This window comes from Scylla paramamosain, chromosome 12 (genome assembly GCF_035594125.1).
Source record: "Scylla paramamosain isolate STU-SP2022 chromosome 12, ASM3559412v1, whole genome shotgun sequence".
Lineage (NCBI taxonomy): Eukaryota > Metazoa > Arthropoda > Malacostraca > Decapoda > Portunidae > Scylla > Scylla paramamosain.
Window position 1 is genome coordinate 4,457,501 of NC_087162.1, and position 15,000 is coordinate 4,472,500.

General features: G+C 34.4%; 1 long non-coding RNA gene across 1 annotated transcript in view; it reads left to right on the top strand.

The window, feature by feature from the left end:
• LOC135105383 (uncharacterized) overlaps window positions 1–15,000 on the top strand; it is a 94,975-nt gene that overhangs the window by 79,928 nt on the left and 47 nt on the right. The window contains exons 3-4 of the long non-coding RNA XR_010270824.1: window positions 6,531–6,607; window positions 14,932–15,000. The exon at window positions 14,932–15,000 is cut by the window's right edge and continues 47 nt beyond it. This is a non-coding gene — a long non-coding RNA (uncharacterized LOC135105383). The remainder of the gene's footprint in view (window positions 1–6,530; window positions 6,608–14,931) is intronic.

Sequence of the window (15,000 nt, forward strand, 5' to 3'; positions counted from 1 at the left end):
ATCATCATCATCATAATCAAGAACAACTTTTGTAACTGCATGCTCGGGTAACTTCGCTTTTATGAGTTGAGCCTACGCCAGAATCAAGCTAACTATTCATAGGAGAAGAGGAGAAGGAGGAGGAGGAGGTAAAAGAGGAAGAAAATAATAATAATAATAATAAGAAGAAGAAGAAGAAGAAGAAAGACGTGTGCGGTGGAGGAAGAGGGAGGAAAGAAAAGACGTGGAGGAGAAGGAAGTAAGAAAATACATGGACGAGGAAGAATGAAGAAATAAGGTGGAGGAGAAAGAAGAAAGGAAGGAGGTGAAGGAGGAAGAAAAATGAAGAAAAAGAGGAGGAGGAGGAAGAAATAGAAAGAAAAGCCGAAGGGGGAAAAAGAAAATAGGAGGAAGGAGAGAGAAGAAAAAGGCGGACGACGAAAAAGAAGAAAGAAAAGAGATGAGGGACAAGGAAGAAGAAAGAAGAAAAGAGGTGGAGGAGAAGGAAGAAGAAAAAGAAGAGATGTAGGAGAATGAAGAAGAAAGAAGAAAAGAGGGGAAGGAGAAGGAAGAAGAAAGAAAGGTGGTGGAGAAAGAGAAAGAGGAATAAAAGAGGAGGAGGAGGAAGAAAACAAAATAGGTGGAGGAGGAAAAAAAATAAGAGGAGGAAAAAGAAAGAAAAAAAACATGGACTTGGAAGAAGAAAGAAGAAGAGGAAAAAGAAAAAGAGAAGGAAGAAGAAGAAAGAAGAAAAGAGACCAAGAAGGAAAAGAAAAAAGAGATAAAATAAGAAAAAAAGTGGAGGAGGAGAAATAAGAAAGAAGAAGAGGTGGAGAAGCGTTAGTAGTAGGAGGAGAAAGAGAAAGAGAGGGTGGAGCGCCGCCTTTCCTACCCTTTCTTATTCCCTCCTGGAAGGCGGACCGTTTCAGGCGAGGCGTGGAGCGGCCGGCGGCATCTGAACACTTTATAGGAGTAATTAGGGGAATTCTCTAAAGTTTTTCCCGCCAGCATTTGTATACACACTTGGCTTGACTTTTACTTTCATTCTCGTGTAATTCTCCGTAGCGGTGCATATAAAAATCGCCCCGCCTGTGTTCTTTGTGTAGAAATCTTTGTTCGTGTAGCTGCGTGAGTTACGTTACTTATTTCTCGCCCACCTGCATATTCCGTGTACACATTTGGCTCCTCTTATGCTTTGGGTGTGCGCAATATCAAGTATCAGAATCGCTTTATGTGCTCCTTGTGTGAAAGCCTTTGTTCTCTTGCTGACGTGAAATATCTGCTATATGTTTTTTTTTTTTTTTTTTTTTTGCATCCATTTCACACTTGCATCCATTTCGCTTAATTTTTCTTTGTATTTTTTTTTTTTCTGCAGTAGTGAAAGATAAATGATCTAACTTGCCTTGCGTTGAAATCATTGTTATTCTTGTGGTTTCATCAATAATCTGACTTTTTTTTTTCCTCCATTAGCTTATCTGTGGACATTTACCTTGATGTTTTCTTCAGTTTTTCGTAGAAGTTTGTAGCTTAAGTGGAAATGTTTTGCCCACTTGCAGTCGTGTGATATATATATATATATATATATATATATATATATATATATATATATATATATATATATATATATATATATATATATATATATATATATATATAATTTTTTTCTCACCAGTATTTGTATACGCACTTATCTTGACTTCTTCTTGCAAAAATGGCTTCATGTGTCTTTTTTATGCATGTGTTCCGACACTTCAGTAAATCATTTTTTTTTTCCTTTCAATAAAATTTATTTTCGCATTTTTCTTTCACTAACATTTCTTTTAGCACAAATCTTGAATTTTACTTTAATTTCTTGCAACAGTGATCCTAAATGGCTCCGTATAGCTCGTGCAGAAATCATTGTGTTTTGTTCCTCGTGTATAACTGACCACCCAATAATGTGGTGAACCAAAATTCCTTCAAATCATGACGGGAAGCTTACCAAAAATCCATGTTGGAAATCTGTCATCATCATTTCCACATATACATTAATCGTGACTTATAAAATTTATCAGGTTCTAAAAATATGCTCGTTAACTGCACGTAAACCTCATCAGCAATTAGAAATAACAATGTCCTTTAATTAGAGTATAAATGCAATGGTAATTTATAATGCATTAGGGGACTTGCGATGTTATTAAATTCATATAAATGTCAAATGCGGTATCTGGCGGTTCCTTTTTTTTTTTGGGGGGGGGGACTCCTGCATTAATTAATATCATATCAATATTCACGTACACCATTTAGATTTGATGTAAGATTTATTGCAAGGAAGAATTAACGGTAAAGATACACAGGAATTTGTGGCCATAGACAGCTTTGGGCTGCTGGCTCATTCATGTAGTTCATGTCCACAAACAGAAAATGAGACTTGCATTTCACGATTTCACAGCTGCTCTATTGAGTCTTGCTTTGTGTTTTGCGGCTTACTGACAAGAAGTGAGCGAAGTACATTCTCGGTGCGTTTGTATTTATTATAATTTCATCAGGTGCATGCATAGTGTATGTGTCCCACACTGCATGCACCTGCAATATGCACGCCACGCATTATTAAAGCCCCGGACGTGTACTCCATCCTCCTCCAAGCAAAAGTAGCTAAAGAATACAACTTCTTTCACGGGAACTTTGTGTAGGCATTTATTTATTTATTTTTTTTTATTGCATGTCAGCGTGGCTTTCTAGCTGCAATAAATGAATAAATGAAATAAAAATATAAAATACTTAAAACGTTAGTCACAGAAATACTCTTAGTTTGCATGGCATAGCATTGGCTCTTTTCTGTCGTCAGGAGGGATGGGAGGCGCGAAGGAACCTCTCACTGTGCTACCATCTCTCTCCTACAAGTAGTTATTGTTGAATATTGTAAGCAAACATTCTATGAAGGACCTAAACATTTGTTGGGTGCGTGGCGTCCTTTATAATCATACATGGACATCAGTCAAGCTACTTCTCTTCCTTACCATTCGCCACAACTGTACATGTGCACATCCATCACATCCTGCCTTCAATATACTACTCACGCAGCCAATGTACAGCAGCTTCTCAACACTCATTTCACACTGCCACTCACACACACGTCATTTCCTGCACCTCTTGCACCTTCTCTCACTTGGACCACGCAGCTCAAATGCTCAATGATGAAAAGGAACTTCAATTCACTACCTAGATAAATGTGAGGATGATGAAATACACGGCGGGATATAATTTACTAGTAGCAGGGTAAATAACGGGGTCTGTGATCGTGGCTGGTTAGTAAAAGGCAGGTGATGAAAGGTACCGTATGAGAGGTAGACGTGTGGTACATGGTTTGGATAAGATTAGGTGAGGGTAGGTGAGGTAAGGTGGGGATGAAACATAAATTAAGGTAAAGTTGGGGAAGTTCAGCAAGAGTTAGTTGTATGAGGTAAAAGTTAGGTTACATTTGATCAGTGTATTGATTCTGTTCTCACCAGCTACATATAGTTTACACACACTGAACACCGATATAGCAAAAGTTTATAAAAGTGTAAAAAAGAAAAATAATAATAAAAGGGATACGCAGAGAGGGTGTTACATTAGGTCAAATAACACACACACACACACACACACACACACACACACACACACTCTCTCTCTCTCTCTCTCTCTCTCTCTCTCTCTCTCTCTCTCTCTCTCTCTCTCTCTCTCTCTCTCTCTCTCTCTCTCCAGCCTTTAGCGCTATAGGTAGGTAAACTCAAGTCTTAAATCATCCTGTGGGCTTGTCTTTGAAGGCTTGCATATTCAGCTTCTCCGTTCCCCTCTTAGATGTCGCAGGAAAGACTTGTTATTTACTTATTATGTTTTTACTGACGCTAATAATAGGTTGGGTTTGACAAGATAAGATGAGGTTCGTGCCCCGCTGAGTGCCAAACTGGTGCGGTGGCTTTGATGAGGTGCAGCAACAAGGCGAAATAGGAATGCGAGCCCAGTGTCTAATGAGTTTTCGTTTCTCATTATTACCTTCCTTTCTCTGTATCTGCCTGTCTGTCTGTCTGCGTATGTATGTATGTACTCCTGTGTCTGTTTGTCTTGATCTATCTGTCTTTGTGTGTGTGTGTGTTGGTGGGTGTGTGTGCTTGTCTGTGTCTGTCTTCCAGCCTTTAATCTATATCTTTATCTCTCTCTCTCTCTCTCTCTCTCTCTCTCTCTCTCTCTCTCTCTCTCTCTCTCTCTCTCTCTCTCTCTCTCCTGGTGTATGAGTGTTAGAAGTTAGATTACTTGTCAGGAGGCGTGACGCTGCTCCAGAAAGGATTACGAATGGCCGTGTTTGGAGGTCAGGAAGGGGAAGGGCCGAGCAGGGCTGAGTAGGGAGTGTACAGGGGGTGAATACAAGGCTTATAGGGGACGTGACAATGGCGAGGCGGTAGGGAGGTACGGCAAGGGAGGGGATGGGCTGAAGAGGAGGAATATTGGAGGGATACTGGGGAGGGGAGGGTGCTGGGGTGCTTGGTTGGTGGATGGGGTGTTCTGCTTCTCCACACCTCACGATGGCAGCCAAGCGTTTGATCTCTAACCTAGAACTTAAACTGTTCGAACTTTGACCTTTCTCCGTTATGAATGGTGCGTCGCCCTTTATAGCGGCTGAGGGTCGTCTGAGGGCAAAGGTTTGATTATGCCTTTTATTTTTATTATTATTGTTATTGTTTTTGTGGGAGTGCTAGGTGCTGTATTAGTTGTTTTGGTGGTGGTGGTGGTGGTGGTGGTGGTGGTGGTGGTCTGTATCCGCATTCCAGTAGAATATCGTGACTTGTTATTCTTCTTTTCGTCTTGTTTATCCAATTAAGGACACATATTTGCTCATTAATATTTAACCACACACACACACTCTCTCTCTCTCTCTCTCTCTCTCTCTCTCTCTCTCTCTCTCTCTCTCTCTCTCTCTCTCTCTCTCTCTCTCTCTCTCTCTCTCTCTCTCTCTCACTGCTATTATCCCCGAATGACTGATTGCCTTGTACGTCGACAAATACGAAAATCACACGCTTGGTGGCAATAATTTTAGAGACGAATGGTCCTGTCAGTTTTGGTGTTCTAAACGTAATAACGAAGCTTCCCTTACAAAAGTAGGTCGCCCGTGTGAGGTTGCAGTGCGGTTATTTAAGCTCCCAAGGACGTGTCTCTGGGAGGGGAACACGATGCTGGTGGGAGGGGGACAGACGCGGAGGAGAGAGAGAGAGAGAGAGAGAGAGAGAGAGAGAGAGAGAGAGAGAGAGAGAGAGAGAGAGAGAGATGTGTTTTGGAAACCTTTAAACTTTAACGACCTTTAATTTTAAATGTATTGCTCTCTCGGTAGTATTATTTGCTATTGCCACAGTCGACTAATAGGACTTTTTTTGTAACTACTTTTTTCCTTTACTTTTCTCTTGACTAGCAGGGTCTTTTTTTTTTTCAAGGTAACTGGGTCTTTTTGTATTTTTTCATGACTGGTATGGTCTTTTTTGCATTTTTTTTTCTTTTCTTGATTTTTCTTGTTTTCTTGACTAGCAGGTTTTTTTGGTATCTTTTTTTCCATGACTAGTAGGGTCTCCTGTATTTCTTGCCCTCACTAGTTGGGTCTTTTTTTTTTTTTTTTTTTTTCTCTCTCTCTGATTACTAGGGTGATTTTGTATTTTCCCTGACTAGTAGATTTTTTTTTTTTTCTGTGATTAGAAGAGAGATCTATGTGTTCGGTTGGCATTCCTGCTGCCCACTGGACTGTAGAGCTTGAATTAAAGTCAACCTCCCTTAAGAAATACTTATATGTCTTCAGTTAGCCAAAGAATTACACAAATTAGGATAATTTTGTTTACATACCCGGATTAAACAGTACTTGTTCAACTATATCACAGTTTTTTTTTTTTTTTTTTTACCTAGATAAGGTGAAAATACAAAGTAGTTATGTCGAATGTAATTTAAGGAATCAAATTTTATAGTTCATACACCACTTTACTTATATTCGTGATGTCTAGCCATTATGAAATTATACTTAAAATTAAATATGTCTTCTCAGACATAAAATACTCCTAAATATGATGGTGCTTCTATATTTTCCATAAAAAGGGATTTAAAAGCGAATAGGGAAGATTTCCATGAGTGTCTTACGTGTCACCTTTTATCTGATAATGTCGCGCGCGGAAGCAGGGTAGGGAAAAGGTGGGTATTCGTCCCCCCAATCCCCACCTCTCTCTCTCTCTCTCTCTCTCTCTCTCTCTCTCTCTCTCTCTCTCTCTCTCTCTCTCTCTCTCTCTCCTCTCTCTCTCTCTCTTTCCTTTATATATATATATATATATATATATATATATATATATATATATATATATATATATATATATATATATATATATATATATATATATATATATATATATATATATATATATATATATATATATATATATATATATATATATATATATATTGTGTGTGTGTGTGTGTGTGTGTGTGTGTGTGTGTGTGTGTGTGTGTGTGATTTATTATTTTTTTACAAGGTCTTTCTTCCCTTTTTTTTTTTTTTTCAGTTCTCATTTCTTCTCAGGCAAATCATCCGGAGCATTCATTACCTGAGGACTTAATATGGGAGATCCAGACCTAACAGGTAAGAAGTTCCGTCGGTCCGTAGGGAACTCATGGTTTTATACACTTTATCCCTTGCCTGGAACGTGAATATACACGTGAAACTGATCACGTAATTTTGAAAGCATTTGTGTGGTCTAAACTACAAGTAATCATTAAGTTTTTGTTTCTTTTGCCTAGTGATTTCAATTTATTATTTAAATTTTAAATAAGACTATCGGTATTTCATATGTAATTAACAGTACTGATAATGATATTCGAGATAAATTAGGAATTGAAAATCGTGTTTCATTTATTTATTTTTTTTTTTACTTTTTTTTGTTTCGTTTCAACATTGCACTTTCATTTCTTATATTTCCTTACTAGTACTGAGATAAGAAATTAATGCCATAAATTAATTAAATTACAAGAATTTTAACTTGGCTTTTAATAGGCGGAAATAGATTTTTCTTTATATTTTTGTTCTTTTTATCTTTCTCTCCTCTCTCTCCTTTTATCTCCTTTATTTCCTTCTCTTTGTCTTTTCTTTTCTGTAATTTATTATTTCTTTATTTCTTTTATATCCAATATTTCTTCCTTATTTTCTTCGATTATGTTTTTATGTCATTCATTAATTCTCTCTCTCTCTCTCTCTCTCTCTCTCTCTCTCTCTCTCTCTCTCTCTCTCTCTCTCTCTCTCTCTCTCTCTCTCTCTCTCTCAGCAAACAGAGAACACGCTAGTTGTAGTTCTTTATTAAAGCGTTTGGTTTATTGTTTATTATATTTATTGGTGAAATATTTATTCTTTACATTTGAACGTTGTACTAAGTCAGTTCACACAGAAATAAATAGATGAAAGCAAATCATATTACTTCATTCAAGGTAATAACTGTAAAGATATTAGTATAATTATATCATTCTCTCTCTCTCTCTCTCTCTCTCTCTCTCTCTCTCTCTCTCTCTCTCTCTCTCTCTCTCTCTCTCTCTCTCTCTCTCTCTCTCCTCTGCTCTTTTTTCCTTTTTATTTTAATGTTTTGACTATTTTTTTTATTTTAATGTTTTGACTATTCTTTTTATTTTCACTCCTTTTCATTTGTTTACTGTCCTGAGTTTATGTTTTTTTTACTTTTTTACTTTTTTGCTGTTTTGGCACTTTACTTTTTTTTCTTGTTGTTCTGACACCTTTTTTTTTTTTGTTGTTTTCACTACTTTTATCTTTTTATTTATTTTTTTCATTGCTTTCACTTCTTTCCTGTTTTTTTTTATTGTTTAGTCTTTTATTCGTGTTGTTGTTACTTGTGTTTATTGTTTGTTTGTTTTTTAGCTCCTATTTCTTTTTTAATGTTTTGACTTTTTGTCTAGTGTTTTGACATTTTCTTTATAGTTTTGTCTTTTTTCTTTTTTATCTTGATTTTTTTTTTCTATTTTTTCATCTAGTGTTTCACTTCTTTTTTATAGATTTGACAGATTTTTCCTTTTATATTCCAATGCGTTTTTTTTTCTAGTTTTCCTTTTTTTCTTGATTTTGTGTTTTGACTTTTTTATTTTGACTACTTTTTTAAATTTTTTTTAGGGTTTTAACTATTTCTTTGTTTTACTTCTTTTCTGTTTTTAATTTTTTTAATTTTTTTTTATTTTCTTTTGTTTTACCCTTTTTTATTGTGTTAACCACTTTTTTATTCTTTCGGCTCCTTTTTTATTCTTTTAAGTTATTCTTTTAAGGTTTTAACTTATTTTATTTTTAATGGCTTTATTCCTTTTTTCAGTGTTTTGACTCCTTTTTAAGATTTTGTACTCTTTTCTTTTACTTTTTTTTTTTTTGTCTCCTCAAATTGCTTCTGTCCTTTCAATCTTCCTCTGTGACTCCCATTCTTTTGCGCTTCTAGAGCAATTCATCCTTCTATCTCATTTTCCATCTCTCCCATCATCTTCTCCCTACAATTGGTTTTCTCCTAGCTCTTTTGAATCTGTTTCTGGTCTTCTCTTCCGCTAACACCTCACGTGCATGTCCCATATTCTTAAACACTCCTGCCCGCACTTCTACTACTTTCAAAAGGCTCCTCTTGAAGTTACACGGATTTTTTAAAAATGTTTTCATGTCTTAAGTGACATACCAACAAGATTTTTACATCATTAGCAGGAGGAACTCTGTTGAGAATCCAGCTAATCATCTCAGCAGCCTTTGAAAATAGTTGTAATGAGATCAGAGCGTTTTCGAATACAGGACTTCTCACAATTCCTCGCGCTTGTCATACTGTTCATCCTTTGATGTTAAAAAACACACTTCATGCCCTTCATCATAACCTTTTTTAAGTGTTTTTATTTTTATTTTTTGTATTTATTTATTTTTATTTATTTTATTTATTTATTTTATTTATTTTTTTTTTGTATTTTGGGTATTTTTTTATCATTTTGAGTTTTTTTTCTTTTATGTATTTTTAATGTTTCTTTTCTTATCTTAGTTTTCTTTTTTTGTAATGTTTTCACTTTATTCTTTTTGGTGCTTTTTTTTATTATTTTCCCTTTTTTTGCTTGATTTTTTTTTTTTTTTTGCGTTTTGGTTCCTTTTAATTTTAGTTTTATATTTCATTTTTGTTTTCTAGTGTTTTTTTCTTTTTTGTGTTCATTACTTTTTACTTTTTATTGCTTTTATGCTGTTTTTTTATTTTTTTTTTTTGGCGCCTCTTTTTCTATTATTTAGACTTTTTAATGTTTTGACTTCTTTTTTTTTGTTTGTATTTAAAAATTTATTGCATATTATATAGACCTTATATTCTTTTTCTTTTTTCTTTTATTATTTTAACGTTTTTGTGTTTTACTCCCTTTTTGTTTTAACTTTTTTTTTTTACATTTTTTTTAGTTTTTTAGTGTTTTGCCTTTGTAGTGTCTTGATTTTTTTTATTAAGTGTTTCGACTTTTTTTCTTGTTAATAGTGTTGTAATTTTTTTATATTTTGACTTTCTTTTTATTGTTTTCATTTATATTTTGAGTTTCCGTTTTAGTTTTCATCTTTTATTAGTGTTTCCTTACTTTTTTCGTGTATCTATTCCTTTTTTCAGTGTTTTGACACGTTTTCTTTCCTATTGCTTTCATTTTTCTTTTCTAGTGTTATCATTAATTTTATTAGTGTTTCGAATTTCTACTGTTTTGACTTCGTTTTCCGTTTTCATTTCAAGTCGATTTATCGTTCTTTTTTCCCATTAGTTTTGAATATTTTCTTTATTTTTTTTTATTGTTTTAATCACTTTTTATTGTTTTGAATTCTCTGTTTTTAATATTCTGGCCCATGTTTTCGTTTAATAATGTTTTTACTTTTTATCGTTTTTTTTATTATATTGGCTCCTTTTTGTTTTTTTATTTTGATTTTTTTTCAATTCTAACTATTATTACTTTATTTTTTTAATATTTTGATTTTTTTCCTTTATAGTGTTCTGATCCTTTTTTTTTCTTTCTTCAGTGTTTTGTCACCTTTATATTTTTTCTTATTGTTTGGTCTTTTCATTTTGTTTTGTTTTTCTTATTATTTTTTTTGCTGTTTATACTCCTTTTTCCTTTGTTTTTTTTTGTGTGTTTTGAGTTTTCTTTTTTAGTGTTTTAACTTTTCTTTTTATTGCCATTGCTCTTTTTTTTCATGTTGACTCATTTTCTGTTTTCTTAATGTTTTTGGACCCATTTGTTTTGTTTTGTTTTGTTTAGACTTTTTATATTTGCTACTTCTTTTTATTTGTTTGTGTTTTGCTTTTCTTGTTTAGTAGTTTCTTTTTTTGATTCTTTTAGCTTTTTTCTCTTATAGGTTTCACTGTTATTTTATTTGTTGTTTGTATTTTTTATTAGTGTTTTTACTTTTTTTTTTCTTTTTAACTTTTGTTTTATTTTTTGTGTGTTCTGATTTTTTCTCTTTATTTCTTTAGTGTTTTGACACCTTCATATTTTTTTTTCTTTTTTTCTATTTTAGTGTTTTTTTATTATTTGTTTACTGCTTTTACTTCTTTTTTCTTTGTTTCGTTTTTTTTTCTATTTGTTTCCAGTTTTCTCTTTTATTGTTTTAATTTTTCTTTCTTTTTATTGTCATTACTCTTTTTTTTCATGTTAACTCCTCTTCTGTTTTCTTAATGTTTTAGCCCCATTTTTTTTTAGTTTGCTATTTTCTTTTATTTGTTATTTTTTTTTCTTTTTAGTGTTGTGCCTTTCCTGTTTAGTATTTTTTTTTTTGTTGTTTTGACCTTTTTTTCCCTGGTAGTTTGACTATTGTTTTGTTTTGTTTTTTCATTAGTGCTTTCACTTATTTTTCTTTTCTTTTTAACTTTTTTTTACTGCGTTCACTGATTTTTTACTTTTTCTTTTATTGTTTTGACTTCTTTTTTCTATTTTTTTATTGTTGTGACTTTTTTTACATTTTATTTTTTTCTTCCATTTAATTATTATTCTATTGCTTTGACTCCTTTTCTCTTTTATTAAATCTTTTAACCACATTTTGTTTTGTATTCTTTTGGCGTTTCTTTAATATATTGACTTTTTTTCATTTGTTTATTTTTTTTATTGTTTTTGACTCCTTTTGTTTTGTTTTATTCGTTTGACTTTTTTTCATTTATTTTTTGTTTTTTTGTTTTGTTTTACCTTTTTTATCATTTTGACTATTTTTTTATTTTAGCTTTTCGTTTGTTTGATTTTTTTTTCATTATTTTGTTCTTTTTTTAATGTTTTGATTCCATTTTTTCTTTTTTGTTATTTTCACTCCCATTTTCTACTTTATTGTCTTCAATCTCGTTTTCTTTTTTATAGTCACATTATCCCCGTCTTATACACCTCAGGATTTTTCCAGTCAAGGTATCAACGTTCCATCAGTACAGCTTTCTTCATAGTTCAGTTAGTTTTTTCTTTTGTTAGTTTGGTGCCTCCTATCATTCAATCAGCGGACTTAAGGTGTAGGGGCATCAGTAACCGTTGCCGAAGTCCACCTCGGGGATGTATGGCTCCAGTATTGCGCCCACGGTGAACAAGACTGCCTGTGCCACCAACACGCGCCAGGCATATCTCTTGGCGGTGCGATAGAGATCATGCCAGCGTGAGGTGCGCGCAGGGCGTAGATTCTGTTCGTCCTCTGTGCCTCGACTCCTCTGGTTACCCAACAGACAAGTATCCAAATTCATTCTCATCCTCCCACTCATCACTAATGTCCTCCCACTCACCACTCACATCCTCCCACTCATTACTCTCAACCTCCCACCCATTGCTCTCATCCTTCCACTCACCACTCACATTCTCCCATTCATTACTCTCATCCTCCCACTCATCACTTTCCTTCAGCGTTTCACTCTCATCCTCCCACTCATTACTTCCTTTCTCCATTCTGTCCTCTTTCAAGTTTTTCTTTTCATTTTCACATTCATTTTTCTCTACACTTGTTTCAATAATGTCTTCAATTTTTTGCTGCACTTGTGTTATGTCATCCTGGATTACATTGGCGTTTTCTGCCTCATTACTTTCATTACACACAGCACAGTCCTCTGCAACCTGAGGAGAGCTGGTGAGGGAGGTGGGGACTGCTGCAGGCAAGACACTTTCTCTAGTTAGTTCTTCCTCCTCTTCAGCTTTGTGGAATTCCTTGAGTTGTTGTAATTCCTTGACTTTAATTTTCAACTCAAAACTCAGTGGATGAAATGAAGACACTTCCAAATTAATGTGGATTTTGCCAAACTTGTGATGCTCCTTCAAACACTGGATGAGGTGACGGGCATCCACGGACTTCTTCCTCAAAGTTCCCTTGCCTCGCTTTACTTTCATTTTCACGAAACAGTTTTCCCCTCAGTTCTTGAATTTTCTTTAAATCTACGCGCATGGACCAGTCAGGATATTCATAAACTCCGCCAAGACGCTTCTCTCTCCTCGCAGAGTCGATGTAGATCGTTACAATGGGGTAGACAAATTTCTTGGCATAACATAGCCAGGACTTGATCACCTCGGCCTGCAGGATGATCTCAGTCACTCTTATTGTTGTTGGAACCCGCACCGAACAAGAAATCTTGTTTTTAAGTACCATAGCTCTGATAAATTCCACGTTGACTTCCTCTAATCGCATAGTTTTCAATTTCAGTTCAGAATTTAGTGGGCGAAATGAAGACACGTCCAAATTGATGTGGATTTGGGCAAACAGGCGGTGCTCCTTCAAACACTGGATGAGATGCTTGGCATCAACACCCTTCTTGCTCATAGTCCCCATGCCTGGCTTCACTTTCATTATAACGAAACAATCTCGGTCCAGGTTTTGGATTCGTTTCAAATCTACGTGCTTCCAGCAGACAGGATATCCATAAGTCCCGTCACCTTGCTTCTCTCGACGCGCAGGGTCAAGATAAATGGTCATAATTGGGTAAGCAAATTTCTTAGCATAACACAACCAGGACTTTACAACTTCGGCTTGTAAGATGATCTAGGCTACTCTCATAGTTGTAGGAACCATGTGAACCATGAGGTATAAGCGGTCACAATATGGTGAGAATGAAACTAAATCTTCAAACCAAAATAATGCGTCAATACCTCTCGACTATAAGAAAGCTAACTTTGAATTCATAAAAGAAGAACTGAAGTCAGTGAATAAATTACTAGATACAAATTGAATTGAAGAAATATACTATAGGTTCACATTGAAACCTAAATCAATATGAAAGAAAAAAAATCCAATTAAACCAGAAAGATAAATATGAACCGTTATGAATGACAAATTACTTATAAAAAATGATCAGCGGTGAGAGAAAAGCTTGCAAAAAATACAAAATAACACAGACGACTTGTGATTTCAGTTCTTACACTCACCTTAGAAGGACACGCGAGAAGTTAATGAGAAAAAATAAATAAACGGGGTCATGAAGTAAAAAATCTCCCAAGGGACAAAGAAAAACACTAAAAAGTTTCTCAGTTATATACGAAACAAGAAAACGTAGGAGATAATAGCAGGTCTTTATTAGTTGTGTCTTTATGTATTTTTCATTGACTAATTGGGTCTATTTGTATGTTTCTCAAAATGGTTGGGTCTTTTTTGTTAATTTTTTTTTTATTAATTTTTGTGACTGATTTTTTTTTTTTTTCCTGACTAGCATTGTCTGTTTTAATTATTTACCCTGACTATTTGATTCTTTTTTTGTGTTTTTTTTTTTCACTGATTAGCATTGCCTTTTTTTTTATTCTTTTCCCGGACTGATTCATTTGATTTTCCTTGACTACCTGTGACATTTTATTCTTTCCCTTAGTACTAAGATGTTTTTTATTTCTTTTTCCCTGACTAGTTGGATCTTTATATTTTTTTTCACCTGAATATTAGGGTAGGCATTTTTTCCCCTTTGATACATAATCTTTATTAATTTGGCAATCGAAACTACAAATCTCGAAAGGCCTCCACTAGAGTCTGTCAGATGTTGTGGAGATCACACGCTGGAAGGTTTAGGATTGAGGACTCCGTTGTAATGTCGCCTTTTTTTTTCTTTTTATTTATCTTTGGCATTACATGTTTAAGTAGAAATGTATCCTGGTGTTGACTGAGGAAACTTCTGGAATAGTGATTTAATTTTCCATAAGGTTCTCTCACGTCGACTGGAAGTAACTCAATAAAAACCCAATTGCGTCTTTGACTTTGTGTGTTGACATAAAAATTGGCGGTCATGTGGGTGAAGATAAGTGAGGGGTTTACTCACACACAAACACACACACACACACACACACACACACACACACACACACACACACACACACACACACACACACACACACACACAGAAGCATATGCTCACATCTACGTACGCCATGTTCATACTTTTCATTGTTCCATTTCCTGCCTTTTGTACATGAGCACTGATACCAGGAACTAACGCAGCGGGTGCAAAGGAATGAGAGTGTTTCGCTACGCTGAATTATTTTTTAGAGGGGAGGTCGGTGGGATTATCCAACTCGCTTTCAGCATGAACACACACACACACACACACACACACACACACACAAAAGAACATCAGTTTGTAATGTATGTTGTAATATTAGTTTTTTTTTCTTTTTGTAAGTTTTTGTTACTCCTTTACTAATATCACAAAACTTTCGTACTGACTGCGAACAAAAATATGATGCAGTACAGTATGATTACCTGTACTTAAAATCACCTTTGATATTCCATTACAAACTCAGAAAAAAGAAAAAAAATTAAAAAAGAAAACGCTACATAACTCACGTAACATTTTTTTCTCTCTCTCCACGTATCGAAACATTTTATTGCAAATTCATAAAAGCACAACTATCTTCTTTTTTTTTTTTTTTTTTTACCAGGTATCGAAATTTTGTACCCTGACATTTTACCTTTATTTTTTTTTTCTTTCTATTTTGCAGTTAATCAAGACTCACAGATACCTGGCGCCTCAGACTCATTAAAAAGTAAGTAGCACATTAATTGGACGC